The sequence below is a fragment of the Ranitomeya imitator genome, chromosome 6 (genome assembly GCF_032444005.1).
Source record: "Ranitomeya imitator isolate aRanImi1 chromosome 6, aRanImi1.pri, whole genome shotgun sequence".
Classification (NCBI taxonomy): domain Eukaryota; kingdom Metazoa; phylum Chordata; class Amphibia; order Anura; family Dendrobatidae; genus Ranitomeya; species Ranitomeya imitator.
Genome location: NC_091287.1, coordinates 374144492 through 374167763, shown reverse-complemented (window position 1 = coordinate 374167763; position 23272 = coordinate 374144492). Strand labels below are relative to the sequence as shown.

Here is a 23272-nt window from a genome sequence, read left to right as displayed (position 1 = left end):
GGGCTCACACCAAGTGGGATCTACAACCACATCATCATCCTTTCTGTTCGCACTCTCCTCACCCTGAGAGTCACCCATCTCCTCTCTCTGCCCTGACACCATAGTATAGTCTACTTGCGCCTCTGTTATATGAGTATCATAAGGATCACCTAAACCCTTGGTAGTTAATGTCTAGTGACGAGGGTCTGGATTCTGCTCGGACCCACTTTTTCCAGCCCTGGATCAAACTTGAAAAAATGCTGGGCATAGGTGCAGATGCTTTCCTACTCTGGATTATGTGATTCTTCAGAGCAGACCTCTGATGTCCATGATATACAATGTGTGAACAGCTCTTCAGAATGGCCCATCTGAGGTTCCCCACAGTCAGTTGAGCGTTTGGAAATTTTTGACGCCGGGGCAAACAAGGGTGATTGGGTCTCCACCTCTGAGGATTGTACTGTGTGTGATGTTAAGGTGGAGGAAGAGGATTAAATGCCACTTGATGCAGCACTTGCCATCCACTATAGCACATGCTCCTTCTGAGCTTCAATTACAAGGCGTACCGCTTTGAGGCTGCCAAATAAAGGGATTTGAGTGTAGGCTCGCCAGTAACAGATGTTGTCAGTATTCTTTAGATAAACAAGACGGTGTTTTTTCATTTGAGCTTTCATTCATATCAACACCTAACCCACGTACACATCGAACACACAGTCTATTCCCCTTTCCTCCATGACCTTGCTTTTTCCCACCCATGTAAGTAGCCTTCCCTTCTTGCACCCTGCTGTTTCACAAACTTAGGCAAACAGCTGTCAGTCACCTGTCACTAGATGAACAATCACTACTTAATTTCTTAGTGTGCCTGAACAACACTACTATGCCTAACGATTTTTAAGTGGAAATCTAGCCTTCTTATTGGTCATTGAAACAGTTTAACATGAATGATTTAGAGTAGCTAATTGGGCATCGTGGCTGCACCACTATATAAGGTCTAACAACTTTTTTATGAAAATCTGGCCATCTGATTTTCCACTAAAACACAGTTTTAGAATAAGCGATTTAGAGTAATAATAATAATCTTTATTTTTATATAGCGCTAACATATTCCGCAGCTCTTTACTGACATTATCATTTCTATCTCCATTGGGGCTCACAATCTAAATTCCCTATCAGTATGTCTTTGGAATGTGGGAGGAAACCGGAGTGCCCAGAGCAAACCCACACAAACACGGAGAGAACATACAAACTCTTTGCAGATGTTGTCTTTGGTGGGGTTTGAACCCAGGACTCCAGCGCTGCAAGGCTGCTGTGCTAACCACTAAGCCACCATACTGCCCCTAAGTAGCTAATTGGGCCTTGTGGCTGCCACACTATATTAGGACTAACAATTTTTACATCGAAATCTCTCTTGATTTGCCACTGAAACACAGTTTTAGCACAAACGATTTGGAGAAGTTAATTGGGCTTCGTGGCTGCACGACTATATTATGCATAGCGATTTTTAAGCGAAAATCTTACCTTCGACTTGCTACTGAAACACAGTTTTAGCACAAATGATTTGGAGTAGCTTATTGGGCCTTGTGGCTGCAACACTATATTAGGCCTATCGATTTTTAAGTGGAAATCTGGCCTTCTAATTTGCCACTAAAATATAGTGTTGGCACACATGATTTGGAGTAGCAAATGGGGCTTCTGGAGACTGCCACATCATTTTTGAATAATGTACTTTGATGCTGGAAGATTGATTTCACACAGGACTATCTCTTTCATTGACAAGTTCACTTTCAGCAGCACCAGCACTAGCACTAGCAGGAGTGACCTCGCTGCACTGTGACACTGAGCAAATGGCGACAGCAAAACAAGATGTCCGCTTTTTTATATGGCCAGGGACATGTGACTTCGGCTACCAATCACAGAAGACCTTGTGTCATGATGTAATGGATGGGTTCTACGCCCTGAATGGTTTCCGGAATCAACACACATAAAGTTAAGTTAAAAAAAAAGTGTGTGCCGCTCCTGTAATCTCTTGAGATGCTCCTTTAACCGCTCTACTCCCTTTCCCCTCATCAAACACATTCCCCGGTCCCCCCCTTCCCTGTTTATCATACAGCAGCACTCTTGTATTCAAAGTCATACAAAAGCATTAGTGGAAATGCAATGATTTACCGAACTGTGACCATCTTTTGCCGACTTTGCGTAAAAATGCTTGTGAAAGCGAACACGAATTTGAATGTGCTATGTTCGTGCCGAATTTGAGATTGGCGAACATTTTGCAAACACATTCGCTCATGTCTAGTGGTAAGCTCTTACATTCTCATTCTGAATTTGATATATTTCAATTGACAAAATAACGTCCAGTCCACACAGAAGATGCTGTGTGAACTGGGAATTCACAACTGTGGCCAAATTATACAGTAAAGAACTGTAGTAGTTTTGGAAATGGCTGGAGGCAGCAATAGGTAGTTTTTAATGCACTCATTACATGCACATTTTAGATTAATGACATAACATTTTAACATAAGAGTAGTAAACTTTAGAACTCTCTGCCACATGATGCTTAAACCCTATCTGCCATTAGACGTACTATTCCATCCATGTGGGGTGGGCCCTACTTCCCAAGGACGGAATAGTACATCATAGGCGATCGGCCGCGCTCACGGGGGGAACGCGGCCGATCGCGGCCGGGTGTCAGCTGCTTATTGCAGCTGACATCCGGCACTATGTGCCAGGTGCGGTCACGGACCGCCCCCGGCACATTAACCCCCGGCACACCGCGATCAAACATGATCGCGATGTGCCGGCGTGCAGGGAAGCATCGCGCAGGGAGGGGGCTCCCTGCGGGCTTCCCTGAGATCCCCGCAGCAACGCGATGTGATCGCGTTGCTCCGGGGGTCTCCTACCTTCCTCCCTGCAGCAAGGCCCGTATCCAATATGGCCGCGGAATCCGGGTCCTGCAGGTAGGGAGGTGGCTTACCAAGTGCCTGCTCAGAGCAGGCACTTGGTAACGCTGCAGCGCTCTGAGACTGATCAGTGATCTGTCAGAGTGCTGTGCAAACTGGCAGATCACCGATCTGTATTGTCCCCCCCTGGGACAAAGTGAAAAAGTAAAAAAAAAATTTTACAAGTGTGTAAAAAAAAAAAAAAAAAAAATCCTAAATAATGAAAAAAAAAAAAATATTATTCCCATAAATACATTTCTTTATCTAAATAAAAAAAAAACAATAAAAGTACACATATTTAGTATCGCCACGTCCGTAACGACCCGACCTATAAAACTGAGTGTCCCACTAGTTAACCCCTTCAGTAAACACCGTAAGAAAAAAAAAAACGAGACAAAAAACAACGCTTTATTATCATACCGCCGAGCAAAAAGTGGAATAACACGCGATCAAAAAGACAGATATAAATAACCATGGTACCGCTGAAAACGTCATCTTGTCCTGCAAAAAGCGAGCCACGATAGCGCAACATCAGCAAAAAAATAAAAAAGTTACAGTCCTCAGAATAAAGTGATGCAAAAATAATTATTTTTTCTCTAAAATAGTTTTTATCGTATAAAAGCGCCAAAACATAAAAAAAAGATATAAATGAGGAGTCACTGTAATTGTACTGACCCGAAGAATAAAACTGCTTTATCAATTTTACCAAACGCGGAACGGTATAAACGCCTCCCCCAAAAGAAATTCATGAATAGCTGGTTTTTGGTAATTCTGCCTCACAAAAATCGGAATAAAAAGCGATCAAAAAATGTCACGCGCCCGAAAATGTTAACAATAAAAACGTCAACTCGTCCCGCAAAAAACAAGACCTCATATCATTCTGTGGACTCAAATATGCAAAAATTATAGCTCTCAAAATGTGGTAACACAAAAAATATTTTTTGCAATAAAAAGCATCTTTCAGTGTGTGACGGCTGCTAATCATAAAAATCCGCAAAAAACCCCACTATAAAAGTAAATCAAACCCCCCTTCATCACCCCCTTAGTTAGGGAAAAATAAGAAAATTTAAAAAATGTATTTATTTCCATTTTCCCATTAGGGTTAGGGCTAGGGTTAGGGTTAGGGCTAGGGTTAGGGCTAGGGTTAGGGTTAGGGCTAGGGTTAGGGTTAGGGTTAGGGCTAGGGTTAGGGCTAGGGTTAGGGCTAGGGTTAGGGCTAGGGTTAGGGCTAGGGTTAGGGCTAGGGTTATGGTTAGGGTTAGGGCTAGGGTTAAGGCTACAGTTAGGGTTAAGGCTACAGTTAGGGTTGGGGCTAAAGTTAGGGTTAGGGTTTGGATTACATTTGCGGTTGGGAATAGGGTTGGGATTAGGGTTAGGGGTGTGTCTTGGTTAGAGGTGTGGTTAGGGTTACCGTTGGAATTAGGGTTAGGGGTGTGTTTGGATTAGGGTTTCAGTTATAATTGGGGGGTTTCCACTGTTTAGACACATCAGGGGCTCTCCAAACGCGACATGGCGTCCAATCTCAATTCCAGCCAATTCTGCGTTGAAAAAGTAAAACAGTGCTTCTTCCCTTCCGAGCTCTCCCGTGTGTCCAAACAGGAGTTTACCCCAACATATGGGGTATCAGCGTACTCAAGACAAATTGGACAACAACTTTTGGGGTCCAATTTCTCCTGTTACCCTTGGGAAAATACAAAACTGGGGGCTAAAAAATAATTTTTGTGGGAAAAAAAAGATTTTTTATTTTCACGGCTCTGCGTTATAAACTGTAGTGAAACACTTGGGGGCTCAAAGTTCTCACAACACATCTATATAAGTTCCTTGGGGGTCTAGTTTCCAATATGTGGTCACTTGTGGGGGGTTTCTACTGTTTAGGTACATTAGAAGCTCTGCAAACGCAATGTGACACCTGCAGACCATTCCATCTAAGTCTGTATTCCAAATGGTGCTCCTTCCCTTCCGAGCCCTCCCATGCGCCCAAACGGTGGTTCCCCCCCACATATGGGGTATCAGCGCACTCAGGACAAATTACACAACAACTTTTGGGGTCCAATTTCTCCTGTTACCCTCGGGAAAATACAAAACTGGGGACTAAAAAATAATTTTTGTGGGAAAAAATTTTAGTTTTATTTTTACGGCTCTGCATTATAAACTTCTGTGAAGCTCTTGGTGGGTCAAAGTGCTCACCACACATCTAGATAAGTTCCTTAGGGGGTCTACTTTCCAAAATGGTGTCACTTGTGGGGGGTTTCAATGTTTAGGCACATCAGTGGCTCTCCAAACGCAACATGGCGTCTCATCTCAATTCCTGTGAATTTTGCATTGAAAAGTCAAACGGAGCTCTCCCATGCGCCCAAACAGTGGTTTACCCCCACATATGGGGTATCAGCGTACTCAGGACAAATTGTACAACAACTTTTTGGTTTCAATTTCTTCTCTTACCATTGGGAAAATAAAAAATTGGGGGCGAAAAGATAATTTTTGTGAAAAAAAAATGATTTTTTATTTTTACGGTTCTGCATTATAAACTTCTGTGAAGCACTTGGTGGGTCAAAGTGCTCACCACACCTCTAGATAAGTTCCTTAGGGGGTCTACTTTCCAAAATGGTGTCACTTGTGGGGGGTTTCAATGTTTAGGCACATCAGTGGCTCTTCAAACGCAACATGGCGCCCTATCTCAATTCCTGTCAATTTTGCATTGAAACGTCAAACGGCACTCCTTCCCTTCCGAGCTCTCTCATGCGCCCAAACAGTGGTTTACCCCCACATATGGGGTATCAGAGTACTCAGGACAAATTGTGCAACAACTTTTTGGTTCCAATTTCTTCTCTTACCATTGGGAAAATAAAAAATTGGGGGTGAAAAATATTTGTGAAAAAAAAAAAGATTTTTTATTTTTACTGTTCTGCATTATAAACTTCTGTGAAGCACTTGGTGGGTCAAAGTGCTCACCACACCTCTAGATAAGTTCCTTAGGGGGTCTACTTTCCAAAATGGTGTCACTTGTGGGGGGTTTCAATGTTTAGGCACATCAGTGGCTCTCCAAATGCAACATGGCATCCCATCTCAATTCCAGTCAATTTTGCATTAAAAAGTCAAATGGCGCTCCTTCGATTCCAAGCTCTGTCATGCGCCCAAACAGTGGTTTACCGCCACATATGGGGTATCAGCGTACTCAGGACAAATTGTACAACAGGGTTTGCGGTCCATTTTCTCCTGTAACCCTTGGTAAAATTAAACAAATTGGAGCTGAAGTTAATTTTTTGTGAAAAAAAGTTAAATGTTAATTTTTATTTAAACATTCCAAAAATTCCTGTGAAACACCTGAAGGGTTAATAAACTTCTTGAATGTGGTTTTGAGAACCTTGAGGGGTGCAGTTTTTAGAATGGTGTCACACTTGGGTGTTTTCTATCATATAGACCCTTCAAAATGACTTCAAATGAGATGTGGTCCCTAAAATAAAATGGTGTTGTAAAAATGAGAAATTGCTGGTCAACTTTTAACCCTTATAACTCCCTAACAAAAAAAATTTGGGTTCCAAAATTGTGCTGATGTAAAGTAGACATGTGGGAAATGTTACTTATTAAGTATTTTATGTGACATATCTGTGATTTAATTGCATAAAAATTCAAAGTTGGAAAATTGCGAAATTTTCATAATTTTTGCCAAATTTCCGTTTTTTTCACAAATAAACGCAGGTAATATCAAGAAATTTTACCACTATCATGAAGTACAATATGTCTCGAGAAAACAATGTCAGAATCACCGGGATCCGTTGAAGCGTTCCAGAGTTATAACCTCATAAATGGACAATGGTCAGAATTGTAAAAATTGGCTCGGTCCATAACGTGCAAACCACCCTTGGGGGTAAAGGGGTTAATATTTGATTCTTTGAAAAAGTTTAATACATATCTAAATGCCTTTGTAGAGATACAGGGCTAGTGGATGCTCTCGCCCGATGGCCCAGCTATCTTTAGAAAGACTGAATGGACTATGAACTTAAACTCATGTCCCTTGGCCTACTGAAATAATATGTCTGAATAATTCAGATTAAATGTGATGTCGCCACAGCTTTACTTGAAATAAAAATTATTATAAGATGGGTGCTAAATCCAGGAATATATTTGAAGCCTGAAAAGCAAATTCTACTTAATATAAGACAGTTAGTAATAATCCAGACTTTTTGCTTATGCTGTTTTGTCTTGGAATTTCTGTCTACTTTGTCCTTCATGTGCCCTTTAAATCTTTTTACAGCTATGTTTCAAAGGCTATTGTTGTTTTTCTTTTCAGGTGGGCCTCATTACTGATTCATTTTGTTGACAAATAAATGTCTAACTATGATCTGGTCAATGATGGTTTTCCACTTCTATCTGAAAATACGGAAACACAGGTGTGGTATACTTCAGAGCTCTGCATTGCCATTTTCAGTTTGATTCATATGTCATGTTCACTTAGGTTGCAAATCTGTCAAAATTCGAATTGGGCAGATTCAGTAAAATTCAGCTCTAAAATTCAATTTTAATTAAATTTACTCGATTCAATTTGACTGTGTCCCAATTGCCATCAAAACCCTTTAAATACGCTCTGAGGGTCTCCCAGCCCTAAACAACAATAACTAGATGGGTATGGAAGGTGTTTAAGCAATAAAATGTCATAGCCACCCGGTCCCTTAATTATCCATACCATGGCAGATCCTCCCCGGGCCACCGCTATCTTCCTAAGGCACCCACTCTGTACCAGTGCTAGTCTCTCTCTTCTCGTCCCAGATGAAGCTGATGAGGCAGCACTTGAGTTGGGCAAGAGAGCCAAACACATCTATATATGCTGTTTATGGTATAATAAAAGTGAGTATTATAAAGTGAATTTAATAAACGTGTGTGTGAAGCTTAATTACTGTGGTACTTCACTATTTCAGGATTCTTCCAGCATTAGCTATGCTATTAGATCTACAAAGCAATTCCCCAGATAAATTGGGAAAGCTAAATATCCCTCATGTCTTGGGAAAGTTATAGCTTCTATAAATGAAAAAACTAAAACTCAAATTTCTTAACAATTCATCATATTTAAAGGGAATATGTCACCAGGTTTTTGCTATGTAATTCAAGAGCAGCATAATGTCGGGGCAGAAACCCAGATTCATGCAATGTGTCACATACTGGGCTACATGTTGTCATTTTTATACAATTACTGTTTTCTGTGCTACCGATCTAGTAGTGCTCAAGTGCTGAGCTCTGTATAACCCCGCACACTGTACAGTGACAAAAAGCTGCTAATCGATGATGGGGGCAGGGTTATACAGAGCAGATGACAGGAAGCATGAGACACCTAGTCCTGTAGTGATAATATGCTGCTAATAAAATACTGATTTTATTGAAACAGCAAAACACAGCCTAGTAAGTGACACATCTCTGGAATCAGAGTTTCTGCACCTTCATCATTCAGCTGTCAAATTCCATATCTAAATCCTGCTGACAGATTCTCTTTAGGCTAAGCTCTAAGTCTGTGCTCCTACATATATATTATGTGGCTTAATTTGGGTCTTTGATGAATCCCAAACCTATAACACAAGCTTTGGTTGTGATATGTTTTAATTACTTTTTGCTGTTGCTAATTAACTTGGTTTCCTAAATTCCCAAATAAAGTTTGTGCTTTATTCATTTTACTGATGGGAATTTGGGTGCTTCACCAATTGAGAAGGGCAATTTCCTTTCCACCATTTTCACATAATCATTGCTTTTTTTTAATTTAATTTTGTTTTATATATTTTTATTTGGGACATGTACTATAATTTCTAGGCACTTTTTATCCATTGATAAGTGTATGACTGCAGACAAAAAAAACATTAATTTAATTTATGGAATTTTCCAATTTGCATAAATATGTTGATTGTACAGGTTATAATTACAGGGCTACCAAATCGGTTTACTTTATTATCGTTTGATGTTTCTTTAGTAAGCTCTATTAACTGAATAAAAAAATAATTCAATGTTTTACATTCAGTAAAACAAAATCCTTAGAGAAAAAAGTGCAGTCGTTGGTCACAGTGTTCCTCCTTTCCATAAAACATATCTAGAATTTGAGACCTAGCAGAGACCTAATAAAATTTTTGGTTTAAAAAGACATTAGGAGGTATAGATGTACCTACTGAGAACTATAGAGTGCTGGCACCCAATGTCCAATGAAAGAGTGAACATTGAAAATGTGCAGGTAACCCAACTATCAAGTGAGGCTGAATTCAAGCAAGGTATCTACAGGAAAGACATACCAAAGAGAGGTTGTTTTGTTATCATCCTCACAAATCGATATCTACTACTCAATGTCAGCACAATATTCATAAAGAAAAATGCGATCACAGGCAGAACAGAGAGCAAAACTGTCTTTCTTTATATTTCCCATCCCACTCAGACCAAACTCCAGAAGGCCTTTCCAGATGTTTAATGTTTACAAGCACGTTGGCGCATACAAAAACCTAAAGAGATGAACTAGCATGGAAGATGGTGTGCATGCAGTGTGTAGGCGCATGTTCACTCTGGCCACTAAATAAAAAAAGAAAGTAGGCAAACACCCTGCAGTAAGTAAATGTCCCGAATATGGTCACCGTGACATGGTAGAATGGCTTTTTTGATTCTGCTAATTAAGCACCCTATATTATTTTCATGCGCTATTGCTATTTATTTACTGCAGGCGGTTTGCTTTTTCTTTTTTTTTTTTAAGGCTTTATCTTTGTACATACAATACGTTGCTGCACTCTTTGGTTTGTCAATTGCCTGCAGCATTGTCTCCGCATCTTTAAAACTGCAATTTTTTCCCACTTTTTCCTAAGCCTTCCATTTTGGCAGGATCTTTGTTCATCCTCCAACCCTTTCCCCACTGGAGGAAGCTTTCCCATAAATTCTTCATCAGTGGAAGCAGCATTCCTCTCCCCACATCCCCCACAGTGGCAGTTGCAATTTTGCTTAATCACTCCAGCATTCGCAACAATATAGTCTCCATCTTACACTGATATGCATCTCTCTACGAGAACACAGATCATAATTTGCCTTGACCTTTTATCAGCACCTGAGTTATACCCACACACTCCTCTTTGATGACCTCCCGTGGGCTGGTTTGTGGGATGTCCTCAGCCCTTCAGGATTTTAAGAGATTCCCAAAATTAACACTATCTTCACTCCATATGATCGCAGAAGTGCCAGATTGCCGCCATATTTTTTATCGGGATTTTATGCTTACTCAGAGACCAAACATGACATGGATGTTGGCAGCGATTTGGCCACTATTGAGTTGGGACTTATAGGCAGGTGTCACAGTTATGATAAAATATGCATATTCTTCCTTGATTAGTCCTGTAGAAGAAAATGTATCTCCAATCACTATCAGATGCATACAAACCGTGATATTCATAACTTTTAACCAATGCCTCGGTGTCTGGTATAAATGTATAACATTTCCCTTGAAGGGGACAACATTTTCACTTCAACTCAGGATGCATTTCCTGGAGACAAAAGAGACTTTTCCACTTCTCTATCTAGGCATAAACACATGTCCCTTTTGTTATCTGACTGTCTGAAAAGACCTCTCCTGTCTTATTAGATGTACTCTGAAGGGAATCTTGGCTTCAAAAGGAATTTTAGTTAGACTTGTCACTTCCTAACTATAAGGAATTTCCTTTATGTCAACTGGGCAATATAGGAAAGATATATATCTTGGTACCGTGTTTGCTAGTAGATAGAAACTGGACAATACTATTTCAAGGGAGCTTAGATTTCAAGCTCTTGTCTGTACTAGAAAAGAAAGTGAAGGGTTGGTGCGTGGCCGAATGCCCCCTCACTAGTGGCTTCAGGGATCTTAGTATTTTCTAAGACAATACTGTATATACAAACCATATTGTGTAAATCTATGGCATATCATCTGTTTATGTCCATTCTGACTTGGCTGGCGTGTGCAGGACAATTTAGGTTTCAGTCTTGTAAATGCAACCAGGCACAACATCCTCCCATAATTATCGTATTGTAAATCCTTATGACAGTTGTAGCATTGACATCTGCTGTACTATGTTAGTGGAAACTGTCATGTGAAATGTTTATTGGCCATTGATTATTTGTTACCAGTAAATAATATGATTTTATTTTCTAGCAGTATTTTCTAGCATTAACGCTTGGTTAATCTTTTGATCATTTAATATCCAGCTTAGCTTTTATTAGTAAAAGCCTATATTATGCTGACTTGGTTTACATTATCAAAGCTTGCTGACATGGGACTTTCCTCTTCATTTTGATGTATGAAAATATTTACTGTCTTTGATTTAGCATTGCTTAGCAAGTATAACATATGTAATGGGGAGCTTCTGTTATGGCAATCCCTCATACACACTAGCTAAGCTTCCATACAGTACAGTATATAGTCATTTATTGTACATTAACCACTTAAATCCGGACATGCACATTTATTTAAAGCAGTTAGATGTGTATGTCATAAAGTATAAAAGTAAGAGAGTTAAAGGGAACCTGTCACCAGAAAAAAGCTATTAACCTGCAGATATGAGGTTAATCAGCAGGTTAACAGCGTTAGTAACCTACCATTGCCTGCACGTAGCCAAACACTGCGAGGAGAAAAATAACTTTATTGCCCTCGGCAGCGTTCCTGTTTCAGTCACATGAGCAGCGCCAGGGCTGGTTCAGTCATCGCTTTGAGTACACAGGGCGGCGGCTGTAACTGCGCCCGTGGCGTTGACCGGCACTGGCTATGATTTGGGGCTCACCGTTAGTCAGCGCCGGGAGCCGGGTATTTTATGAGTGATGATTGAACCAACGCCATTTCCGCCCCCGTGACTGAAATTGAAATACTGTCGCGCATTTTCTCCTCACATCGTTCGGCTGAGCGCGGGTTATTAACGATAACGATATTATCAAGCATCCCCACATCGTCTTCTGACAGGTAAGACATCCATAGGTTACAAAAAGGGAGCATGGAAAGGTCATCATACATCAAGAGTCGCATACTACAGGACGGCCACTGAAAATAACTGTGCAATACCTATATGTCTGGTGCTTGTGTGAATGACTACAACATTAAAAAGGCTCTAAATATTCAACTTAGGCTCATATTTATAAATGGCGTGACATTATTGCTACCATAGCACACAGAAATGAATGCCGTTACCAAATTAATGTGGTGCTGTAATGCCTCGCTAGTTACAAGATATCTGAAATGTATTTATTCAGTATCAGTACTTATATTTTCTGTATTCCATTTCTGTCCACATTTCTCATTTACCCTCTATTAGGAACAAATATGTTTCTGTATAAGATAATGAGGCACAGAATGTCCGCATAATAAAAAAAACTATATATATATATTTGAGCAGCAGAATCGTGAATTGTAATTATAATAAATGTGCTTGCTTACATTATATCAAGAATGTAGAGAAAATCCATCTACGAAAACAGTTTAACCCTTTTCTTACTGACAGAAAATGGTAAACGTTTGGTTGGTAGGTATATAAAGCTGATAGTCTTCAAGTGCAATCTGAATGTGCAGCTACAGGAGTCAAAAGCCAATTGGCAAAGACTCCCAGATTCTTCAGATAAACTTAATGCTCCCCATTGTAAAATCGACGGATACAATATAGTTTACATGCATTGTATATGGAAATCATGACTAATGTAAGGTAATAGTGGCAAATATTATGAAAATGGTAATGAAGGACTTGGTTTGTTAAAGAAATACTTGTCTAATTTTATACAACCCCTTTAATCCTGTTTATTTTATGTAATTCTACATTGTGCTGTTCAGCTAATTGTCTGCAAAGGGCTTTCAGCAATTAAAGGACATTTGCCTAAAGTTACCGTATATGGGTTACTTAATTCATTTTCATAGATAGACATTATTGCTACAGTGTTTGTTGTACTTTGCTGCCATGTACTGGCTATTGTTATTAAATGTCTTCATGTTCTGAAGCTGTTATTCCCACAATGCTTCTCTCTGTAACTCCTCCTATCTTCTTCCTCCCATCCTTTCTGCTGATCATTGCCATCTTGGTAGCATGTATATCAGAACTGAAGAGAGGATTCTCCTGTTATCTCTACCTCCACCTCCATGTTCTATCTCATCTTCATCCATTCATCTTCCCTGACATCTTAACTCATCTCATCAAGGTACTGTGAATAAAATATGTTAAAATTCATCACTGCATCATCCTTCCTTGCAGTCAGTCACGCAAAGGAGGAAAGGTAGTGAGTAATATTATCTGCCATAGCTTGTCTAGAGATCCGTGATCACATCCCTCAGACACATATCAAATAGGTGCAAAGGTGACAGAATATATGTTGTATTGTTTTGTCCCCTTTGTAAAATCTTTTGTATATTTTTATTAACATTGCCTAATTGTTCTGAATTAAATATAACATTTAATAGTTCTGTTCCTTTTGTTCTGTAAACTGCACCACAAAGCCATATGCTACCAGAATCAGGCGTACAGTCAGCCTGTATAAAAATGACTGGTGGTAGAAGCAAGTAGTTCTTGGGTAACTATGGAGCTAGCAGTTACCATACCAGGGGTATATACACATATTTCATGCATGGAAATCGGAGGTGTATATACCATACACTTACTGGTAGTTTCCTATTAACTGACCTTAGTGTAAACAGCTGCAGCCTCCTCCATTACTCATAGATCAATTACGTAATTGTCTTGATGATATGGGGCATCAGATGACTATTTGAGACAAAAATATAACAGTGTGAGTGGTTCAATTATGACCCTCTTGGCTGCAATCTTTGACAATTGGTGGCAGCGGTGGAATTCTGCGTGACACCTCCGGTGTCCACTCGTTTACAAGTATGATTATATAGGATCTATAGACATTACCTGTGTTGAAATAATGAATGAATGAAAACTAATTTTTCAAAACATCTTGACTTAAATAGCGTAAAGTATGAGCTGTATGTGCACTAAAAAATGCACTTACACATCTTGGCATGTTATGGATATGGATGAAGGTATTAGTAGTTGTTTGAAGACTCTTCTGCCGTGTTTGGCATGGAAATCATCAAGATGTGCTGCTGGTAGATCCCTTTGCAATAGCCAACCAATTACATTTTAGATATGGTCGATATAGAGACAAGTCCAAGGACCTGCAGGTCAAAGTAGCATGTTCACACCACACAGGTTGCTTGCAGTAGCACAAGCAACATGCTGCCTTGTGTTTTCATGTTAAAAAAATGGCTCTTGTGACACTTTGGAGAAATTGACATACCATTAATTCCGTGACCAAATCAATGCAACAGTGAGATGTTAGTGTACCTGTAATAAAGAGTGTCTCAGGTATTATATTTTCTGCCATTCTACGCCATTATCCCAGAAGTGGGACCAGTGTGATGTTCCATCGTGAAGGCATCTTCATGGCATTGCCTACATTGTCTCCAGACTAATCTCTGGCTATCATTGCATTTAAGACAAAAGTGGGACTCATTACTGAGGACAATATCCCTTCACTTCAGCCTCTATTACTCCTTGACAGCATTTTGTCTCCATTGGCAACACCATGAACGCTTTCACTATAGAAGATTACACTGACCCCACACTCAAAATATGGTGTGAGCTGGCATAATATATGGTATCCTTTATTTCAGTTTTGCACACTTTACAAATGGGCTAGAAATAAGAAGAGTGATTGCAAGCGTGCTTGATATTATACACATTATCAGTGACAGCATTGATGCATACAGATCAATATAAACAGAGACACACTAACCCAGCTCACCTTTCTGCATGCTCACTGGCCCTTAGCTATGTTGAAATGCGCTATCTCCGTGAACAGTAAGAATGATGCAATGAGTCTATGAAACTATTTGACACTCAGTTCACTGGGTATTAGACAGATAGGGATAAGTAATGTGATCTGGGCAATGTCACTCAGTAACAGTGATTATGATTTTTATTAACAATCCCTCCTCCAGAGTGGTATGGGAGTGCCCTAGGTATACATCTGCCTACTCTTTGCCCTAACCTTGAATGCTACGAACATCATCTGTCAGGGTAGAGTCTGGAGGTCTAATGGTTGTCCCATCAAAATAGGAAGCATAGGGGCTATGTCATTAATAGTGTTGAGCATTCCGATACCGCAAGTATCGGGTATCGGCCGATATTTGCGGTATCGGAATTCCGATACTGAATTCCGATACTTCCCGCGTATCGGATACCGGAATCGGAAGTTCCCAGAATTCAAATTGAACGCAGCAGCCAATGAGGAATGAATGAAAGTGTGGGCACATCCTGTTTAGCATGGTGGGCATGTAAGTACTGGCAAGGCTTGGATTGGCTGCTGAAATGATGTCACTCTGCACTATAAAAAAGCGCTGCCGCCATTTTGCGCTCACTCTGCTGTGATTTCAGTTAGGGACAGGACGCTGTGTTCTAACTGAGGGCCAGTTGAGCTAGCTAATTGCTTTATTTTCCTTTCCAAAGGCTAATTTAGCAAAACGCTGTGTGTTCTTCACTGTTCACCTTGCTCTTGCCTTGCAGCGCTGTTTTAACAGCGTTCTGCAAGGTCTCTGTGTGTGTGTGTGTGCAGCTCACTCTGTAGTCTGTGTGCAGCCATATACCCGGTTGTATTCAGCTCAGGGGGGGTTCACACTGCCTCACACAGTTGTTCTTTTTTGCTCTTAGTGCAGCCTGCTGCACATTTTTTCTCAAATTTCCTATTAGTGTTTTTCCACCAGTCTCCAGCTCTATTGTGGAAAAACACTACATAGGATAACCTAGAGGGGGGTTTTTGGGCCTTGCAGCGCCGTTTACGGCTGTCTGCACGGTCTCCGTGTGAGCCCAGCTCGCCCTGTAGTCTGTGTGCAGCCATAGCCGGTTGGATTCAGCTCAGGGTTCGTTACTGGCTCATACCTTGAGAAAAATTTTCCTTTTTTTCAAATAGTGCAGCCTGTTTAAAATTTGAAAAAAAAAATTCCTATTAGTGTCTTTCCACTCGTATCCAGCTAAATAGTGGAAAAACACTATATAGGATAACCTAGAGGAGGGTTTTTTGGCCTTGCAGCGCCGTTTACGGCTGTCTGCACGGTCTCCGTGTGAGCCCAGCTCGCCCTGTAGTCTGTGTGCAGCCATAGCCGGTTGGATTCAGCTCAGGGTTCGTTACTGGCTCATACCTTGAGAAAAATTTTCCTTTTTTTCAAATAGTGCAGCCTGTTTAAAATTTGAAAAAAAAAATTCCTATTAGTGTCTTTCCACTCGTATCCAGCTAAATAGTGGAAAAACACTATATAGGATAACCTAGAGGAGGGTTTTTTGGCCTTGCAGCGCCGTTTACGGCTGTCTGCACGGTCTCCGTGTGAGCCCAGCTCGCCCTGTAGTCTGTGTGCAGCCATAGCCGGTTGGATTCAGCTCAGGGTTCGTTACTGGCTCATACCTTGAGAAAAATTTTCCTTTTTTTCAAATAGTGCAGCCTGTTTAAAATGTGAAAAAAAAAATTCCTATTAGTGTCTTTCCACTCGTATCCAGCTAAATAGTGGAAAAACACTATATAGGATAACCTAGAGGAGGGTTTTTTGGCCTTGCAGCGCCGTTTACGGCTGTCTGCACGGTCTCCGTGTGAGCCCAGCTCGCCCTGTAGTCTGTGTGCAGCCATAGCCGGTTGGATTCAGCTCAGGGTGCGTTACTGCCTCATACCTTGAAAAACAATTTCCTTTTTTTCAAATAGTGCAGCCAGTTTAAAATTTGAAAAAAAAAATTCCTATTAGTGTCTTTCCACTTGTATCCAGCTAAATAGTGGAAAAACACTATATAGGATAACCTAGAGGAGGGTTTCTTGGCCTTGCAGCGCCGTTTACGGCTGTCTGCACGGTCTCCGTGTGATTTAAACTAGCTCTGTAGCCCGATCTGCACCAAAAAAAAGGTTAAGTTCACCAAACACAACTTACACTTGTGTAGGCCACATTTGAAAAATAATAAAGTTTAGTCCACAATTTACAACATTAGTGTTTCTTACACCTGTTAGGAGGAGCATTACAGGAATAAGCACACTAAGGCCTTAGTACTTTTCTGCTTATCTTTATCTGTCAACCAAGATGAAGAGGGCAGGGAGTAAGGCACGTGGGCGTGGGCGCGGAGCAGGGAGAGGAGCAGGGAGAGGACGTGGTGATTCTGTGCCTGCTGCGGGCGCCGGTGACTCGTCGTCACTCAGTTTCAGCAGGGAACAGTCCTTCATGCGCAGCTTTGTCGGAGAGCGCCGTGCACCGCTGCTGCGTGAAGACCAAATTGAAGCCGTTGTCGGGTGGATGGCAGCTAACGCCTCGGCATCGACTTCAGTTAGTGCCACATCCTCTCAGGCACAGAGCACTGGAGAGCAGCCATCTGTCTCTTCACCACCTGCCAAATTGGCCAGGCAGTCAGAGAGCCCAGGACAGGAGCCGTCTCTACTTCTGTTCTCTGAATCTCTTGGCTTGGAAACAGGGGGCCAGCCAAGCAGCATTGGAGAAATGGAAGAAGAGGCAGTGTGCAGTGATGCCCAACACCTTTTTCTCTCTGACTCTGAAGAGGCAGGTGGGCCAGTGCCTCCGGTGACCACAGCGCAGTACGCATCTGATGATGAAACTCAGGTGCCGCTTTCTCGTGCGTACTGTGCTGCTGAGACTACCCAGGAGGAGCAGTTGGTGGCAGAGGGTAGTGGAGATGATGAGGTCCTTGACCCATCGTGGCGTGAGGAACAGGAAGGTGGTGGGAGCAGCTCAGAGGAAGAGCTTCCTCTTACGGGCCAAAGAGGGAGAGGGAGGGGGAAGACTGCGGAGCCTGTAGCCTCCACTTTGGCACCCGTTAGGAGCCTGTCTCTTTCCAAAGCCAAAAAGGGCGCTCCCAAGACTTGCAGTGCCTGGTCCTTTTTTGACACAGTTGCAGATGACATTTGTTTTGTCAAATGCAAGCTGTGTCATCATAAAGTAAAAAGAGGGAAAAATGTCAGCAACCTCAATACCACAAATATGTGGAAACATGTGCGGACCAGGCACGCGGTGGAGTTACAGAAACACACTGAAGATGTAGGCCAACCAACAGCGGCAGCTACCACCTCTTCAGCTCGTGTTGCCTCTTCCTCCAGCTCACGCACAGCTGGTTTGGCTTCCTCCCAGAGACCTTGTGTAATTCCACCCACAGCACCACCTTCCCAGTCATCCTCACACTCCCAGTCTACTCTACAGCCATCGGTAGTACAGGCATGGGAGAAAAGGCGGGCATTCTCGGCCAACCACCCCCGAGCACAGGCTCTGAATGCAGGCATTGCCAAACTGTTGTCCCTGGAAATGCTCTCGTTCAGGCTGGTGGAGACTGACAGCTTCCGTGACTTGATGGCATTGGCAGTCCCACAGTACAAGGTGCCCAGCCGCTTTTACTTCAGCAGGCAGGCTGTCCCTGCCCTGCACAGGCATGTTGAGGCAAACATAAAACATGCGCTACTGAACGCCGTCAGTAGCAAGGTCCACCTCACCACCGATGCGTGGACCAGTCAGCATGGACAGGGGCGATATGTTTCCCTCACTGCCCATTGGGTTAATGTTGTTGAGCCAGGTACAGATCGTGCGAGTGGCGCAGGACGTGTCCTGCCCACTCCAAGGATTGCAGGAATCCAGTCTGTACGCATCGACTCCTCCTCTTACACCAGTTCCTCTGATTCCTCTCTGCAGGATCCGTCACAGTCCACCCCCACATGGACCCGTGAACGTTTACCTATGACCGACATGAGCACAGCCGTGGCCAAACGTCAGCAGGCCGTCTTGAAACTAGTTTCATTGGGGCATCGAAGCCACACAGCGCAGGAGCTCTGGAATGCCATAAAGCAGGAGAGCGATGTGTGGTTACTGCCAGCGAATCTCCAGCCAGGCATGGTAGTGTGTGACAATGGCCGAAATCTGGTGGCAGCTTTGGCCCTTGGCAACCTCACTCACATCCCATGTCTGGCACATGTGCTCAATTTGGTTGTGCAGAGTTTTCTGAGGGACTATCCGGATCTTGATGCCCTGCTGCACAAGGTCCGCCTAGAGTGTGCTCACTTGCGGCGTTCCAGCTTGGCCAGATCCCGCATTGCTGCTCTGCAGCGCCGATTCCGCCTTCCGGAACACCGCATCATATGTGACCTACCTACCCGGTGGAATTCCACGTTACATATGTTGGAGCGGTTGTGTGAGCAGCAGCAAGCAGTTATGGAGTACCAGCTGCATCAGGCGCAAAGAAGTCGCAGTCAGCGCCGATCAGACTTCACAACCACAGAGTGGGCCACTATGAAGGACGTCTGCCAGGTTTTGCGTCCTTTTGATTATTCCACGCGGATGGCAAGTGCAGATGATGCACTAGTCAGCATGACTGTCCCCCTTATCTGCCTGCTTCAGCAAACTTTGCAAGGGTTAAGGGATGATGTGGTGGAAGAGGTGGAGGATGAGGAGTCACCTTTTCCATCAGCTTCTGGAGAGTCAGCGCCACGTGGTTCCTCACAAAGGGGTACGCAGGGGCCAATTTGTGAGGAGGATGAGGAGGAGTCAATGGAGGAGGAAGAGCTCCGTCCAGAGGAGGGAGCGACACAATTGTCCAGTGGTCAGTGTGTACAGCGAGGGTGGGGTGATGACGAGCGGGCAGAGATCATGTCTCAAGCAGGGGACAGCGTTTCTGGGCCGGTTGGCACTCTGCAGCACATGGTGGATTTCATGCTGCAGTGCCTGAGAAACGACCGCCGCATCGACCACATTCTCAACATGCCTGATTATTGGGTGTTCACCCTCCTCGATCCTCGCTACCGGGACAACGTCCAAAACCTCATCCCTGCGTTGACCCGGGAGCGTAAATTGCGGGAGTACCACGACACACTGGTGAATTCCATCATCTTCTCCTGTCCAACTGAGAGGAGTGCTGCTAGTGCTTTACAAAGCAGCTCAGTGCGTCGAGGCAGTGGGGGAGGCTCTGCCCAAAGAGGGAGCAGAAGCAGTGCCTCTGCCCAAGGCAAGCCCAGTATGGCACAACTCTGGCACACTTTTGTGTGCCCGCCCCAAATGTCTACACCATCACCGGCGGCTCCAGTCAGCAGGAGGCAACGGTTCCGTCAGATGGTGACAGACTACATGGCTTGCCCTCTTACTGTACTCCCAGACGGCTCTTCCCCGTTCAAGTTTTGGGTCTCTAAGCTGGATACATGGCCAGAGCTAAGCCAGTATGCATTGGAGGTGCTGGCTTGCCCTGCGGCTAGTGTCTTATCGGAACGTGTCTTTAGTGCCGCAGGTGGTGTACTAACAGACCGTCGCATGCGACTATCCTCCGATAACGTTGACCGGCTTACTTTCCTGAAAATGAACCAGGCCTGGATCTCGCAGGAATTTGCCACTCCTCTGCCTGATTAAGTAATTGGGTGTCATCCAGGTCTCCTGCTGTGTTCATCTTTCTACCACCTGAACTGCTATTCCTGGGCTCCAACACCGCCAGTTGCGGCTCAGAAGTGCAGGCTGCACAGTAAAAACATACGACCCAGTGTTATTGGGTTTCAGTAACGTCAGCTGATCCCCAGCTGTGTAGCCGGCAATGTGTCCTGCGACCGCCACGCTGGCACAACAACCTAAATGTAAGGGAACCTGTCCCCCCCCCCCCCCCCCGTCGTTTGTTACTGAAAGAGCCATCTTGTGCAGCAGTAATGCTGCACAAGGAAAAGGTAGCTCTTTTTTTTTAGCTCTTTGCACACGCAGAACTTAACACTTATAAAATGTGTTCACTGATACCGTTATACCGTCCCGGAGCTGGGACTTTCCTTCGTAATGTGACGCAGCACAGCTGTCATTCCTACCCCCTTGGTGCCATGCGCTGCCTCCTCAGCGTTGTTTTAAGCTGTCACGGAGCCTGCGCTGTTCTGTTATCCCTTGGGCATGCCCTATTTGCGCTGCCTGTCTTCTGACATAATTTGGTGTCAGGCTGGCTGCGCCTGTGCGGCCGCGGTGCCCGAGATCCCGCCTCGCAGTGTCTTCTGATTGAGTCACACTGCGGGCCTGGGATCCATGGGCATGCGCAGTGCATATCTTCCCCTCGGGCTCTCGCTCATTTCCCTCCGCCTTCTTTAGACTGTGCGCCGTCAGCTGATCCCTAGCATGCCACGGCCGTGACACCGCACAGTCTGAAGAAGAGGGAAGGAGGGGAGTGAGAGTCGAGGTTATGCACTGTGCATGCCCATGGTTCCAAGGCCCGCAGTGGGATTACGTTAGATGAGACTGCGAGGTGGGATCTGGAGCAGCGTGGACGCACAGGCACTGACAGCCTGACACCAAATTATGTCAGAAGACAGGCAGCGCTAATTGGGCATGGCCAAGGGCTAACAGAACAGCGCAGGCTCCGTGGCAGCTTAAAACAACGCTGAGGAGGCAGCGCACGGCATCAAGGGGATAGGAATGACAGCTGTGCTGTGTCCCATTACGAAGGAAATTCGCACCTCCGGAACGGTTTAACGGTATAAAGGGACACATTTTTAGTGTTTACTTCGGTGTTTGCAAGGAGCATAATTAAAAGAGCAACCTTTTCCTTTTGCATCCTTAGTGCTGCACAACATGGCTCTTTCAGCTACAAACGTCTTGGGGGGGGGGGTTAAAGGTTTCCTTTCAACTTGCTCCAATCAGGCTTCGGCCTACACTCTGTTCCTCTGCTCCTCCTGCTGTCCCTGGGCTCTAACACCGCCAGTTGGTGCCTGGAAGTGCTGTGTGTACAGTCAACAGTCGCTCCTCTGTTATTGGGGTTCAGTAACGTCAGCTGATCCCCAGCTGTGTGTGCGGCAATACCTCCAATCTGCTCCTCCTGCTGTCCCTGGGCTCTAACACCGCCAGTTGGTGCCTGGAAGTGCTGTGTGCACAGTCAACAGTCGCTCCTCTGTTATTGGGGTTCAGTAACGTCAGCTGATCCCCAGCTGTGTATCCGGCAACGTGTCATGCGACCGCCACGCTGGCACAACTAAAATGTAAGGGGACCTGTCCCCCCCCCCCCCTAGGCGTTTGTTACTGAAAGAGCCACCATGTGCAGCACTAATACTGCACAAGGGAAAGGTCGCTCTTGAAATTATGCTCCTTGCAAACGCTGAACTACACACTCATGTAATGTGTCCCCTCACACCGTCCAACCGTCCCGGAGGTGGGACTTTCCTTTGTAATGTGACACAGCACAGCCGTCATTGCTACCCCCTTGGCACCGTGCGCTGCCTCCTTAGCGTTGTTTGATTCCGTCATGGACCCTGCGCTGTTATGTTATCCCTTGGCCATGCACAGTTTGCGCTGCCCGTCCTCTGACATCATTTGTTGTCGTCCTGGCTGCGCCTGTGCGTCCACGCTGCCCGAAATCACACCTCGCAGTGTCGTCTAATGTGATCCCACAGTGGGCCTGGTATCCATGGCCATGCGCAGTGCATATACTAGCCTCTCACTCCCCTTCTTCACGCTTCTTCAGACTAGGCGGCGTCAGCTGATCCCTAATAGCATGCCACGGCCGTGACGCCGCACAGTCTGAAGAAGCAGGAAGGAGGTGAGTGAGAGGCGATGATATGCACTGCGCATGCCCATGGATCCCTGGCCCGCAGTGGGACTACATTAGATGACACTGCAAGGTTGGATCTCGGGCAGCTTGGACGCACAGGCACTGCCAGCCTGACACCTACATGATGTCAGAAGACGGGCACCGCTAACTGTGCATGGCCAAGGGATAACATTACAGTGCGGGCTCCGTGACAGAACCAAACAACGTTGAGGAGGTGGTGCCCGGCACCAAGGGGGTTGGAATGACGGCTGTGCTGTGTCACATTACAAAGGAAAGTCCCACTTCCGGGATGGTTTGACGGTGTGAGGGGACACATTATATGAGTGTGTACTTCAGCGTTTGCAAGGAGCATAATTTTCGGAGCCACCATTTTCCATGTGCAGTATTACTGCTGTACAAGATGGCTCTTTCAGCAACAAATGCCTGGGGGGGGGGGTTAAAGGTTCCCTTTCAACTTGCTCCACTGCAGGCTTCGGCCTACACTCTGCTCCTCTTTGATTCCCTGGGTTTCAACACTGTCAGTTGCCACCTGGAAGTGTTGTCTACACAGAAAAAAACACTAGGTGATGTGTCAGTGGGGTTCAGCACCGCCAGCTGTTCCCCTGCTGTGTAGTCGGCAACGTGTCCAGCACAAGCCACGCTGGCACAACAGAACAAAAGCTGCCACCAGTGCAGGCTTCGGCCTACACTCTGCTCCTCTCCTCCTCCTGCTGACCCTGGGCTCAAACACCGCTAGTTTTTGCCCGGAAGTGCTAGCTGCACAGAGAAAAACACCAGCCAATGTGTTAGTGGGGTTCAGCAACGCCAGCTGTT

At 44.3% G+C, this 23272-nt stretch overlaps 1 protein-coding gene across 6 annotated transcripts in view; it reads left to right on the top strand.

Moving 5' to 3' along the window:
• The window catches only part of MC5R (melanocortin 5 receptor), a 203249-nt gene that overhangs the window by 162298 nt on the left and 17679 nt on the right, over nt 1-23272 (top strand). For 2 of the 6 annotated variants that reach the window (XM_069730996.1, XM_069730998.1), the window contains 2 exons: nt 7207-7306; nt 12958-13070. The exons of 1 other annotated variant lie outside the window; for it this stretch is intronic. The gene's annotated coding sequence lies outside the window, so the exon portion shown is untranslated. The remainder of the gene's footprint in view (nt 1-7206; nt 7307-12957; nt 13071-23272) is intronic. 3 more of the 6 variants (XM_069730995.1, XM_069730997.1, XM_069731000.1) reach the window with 2 other exon arrangements.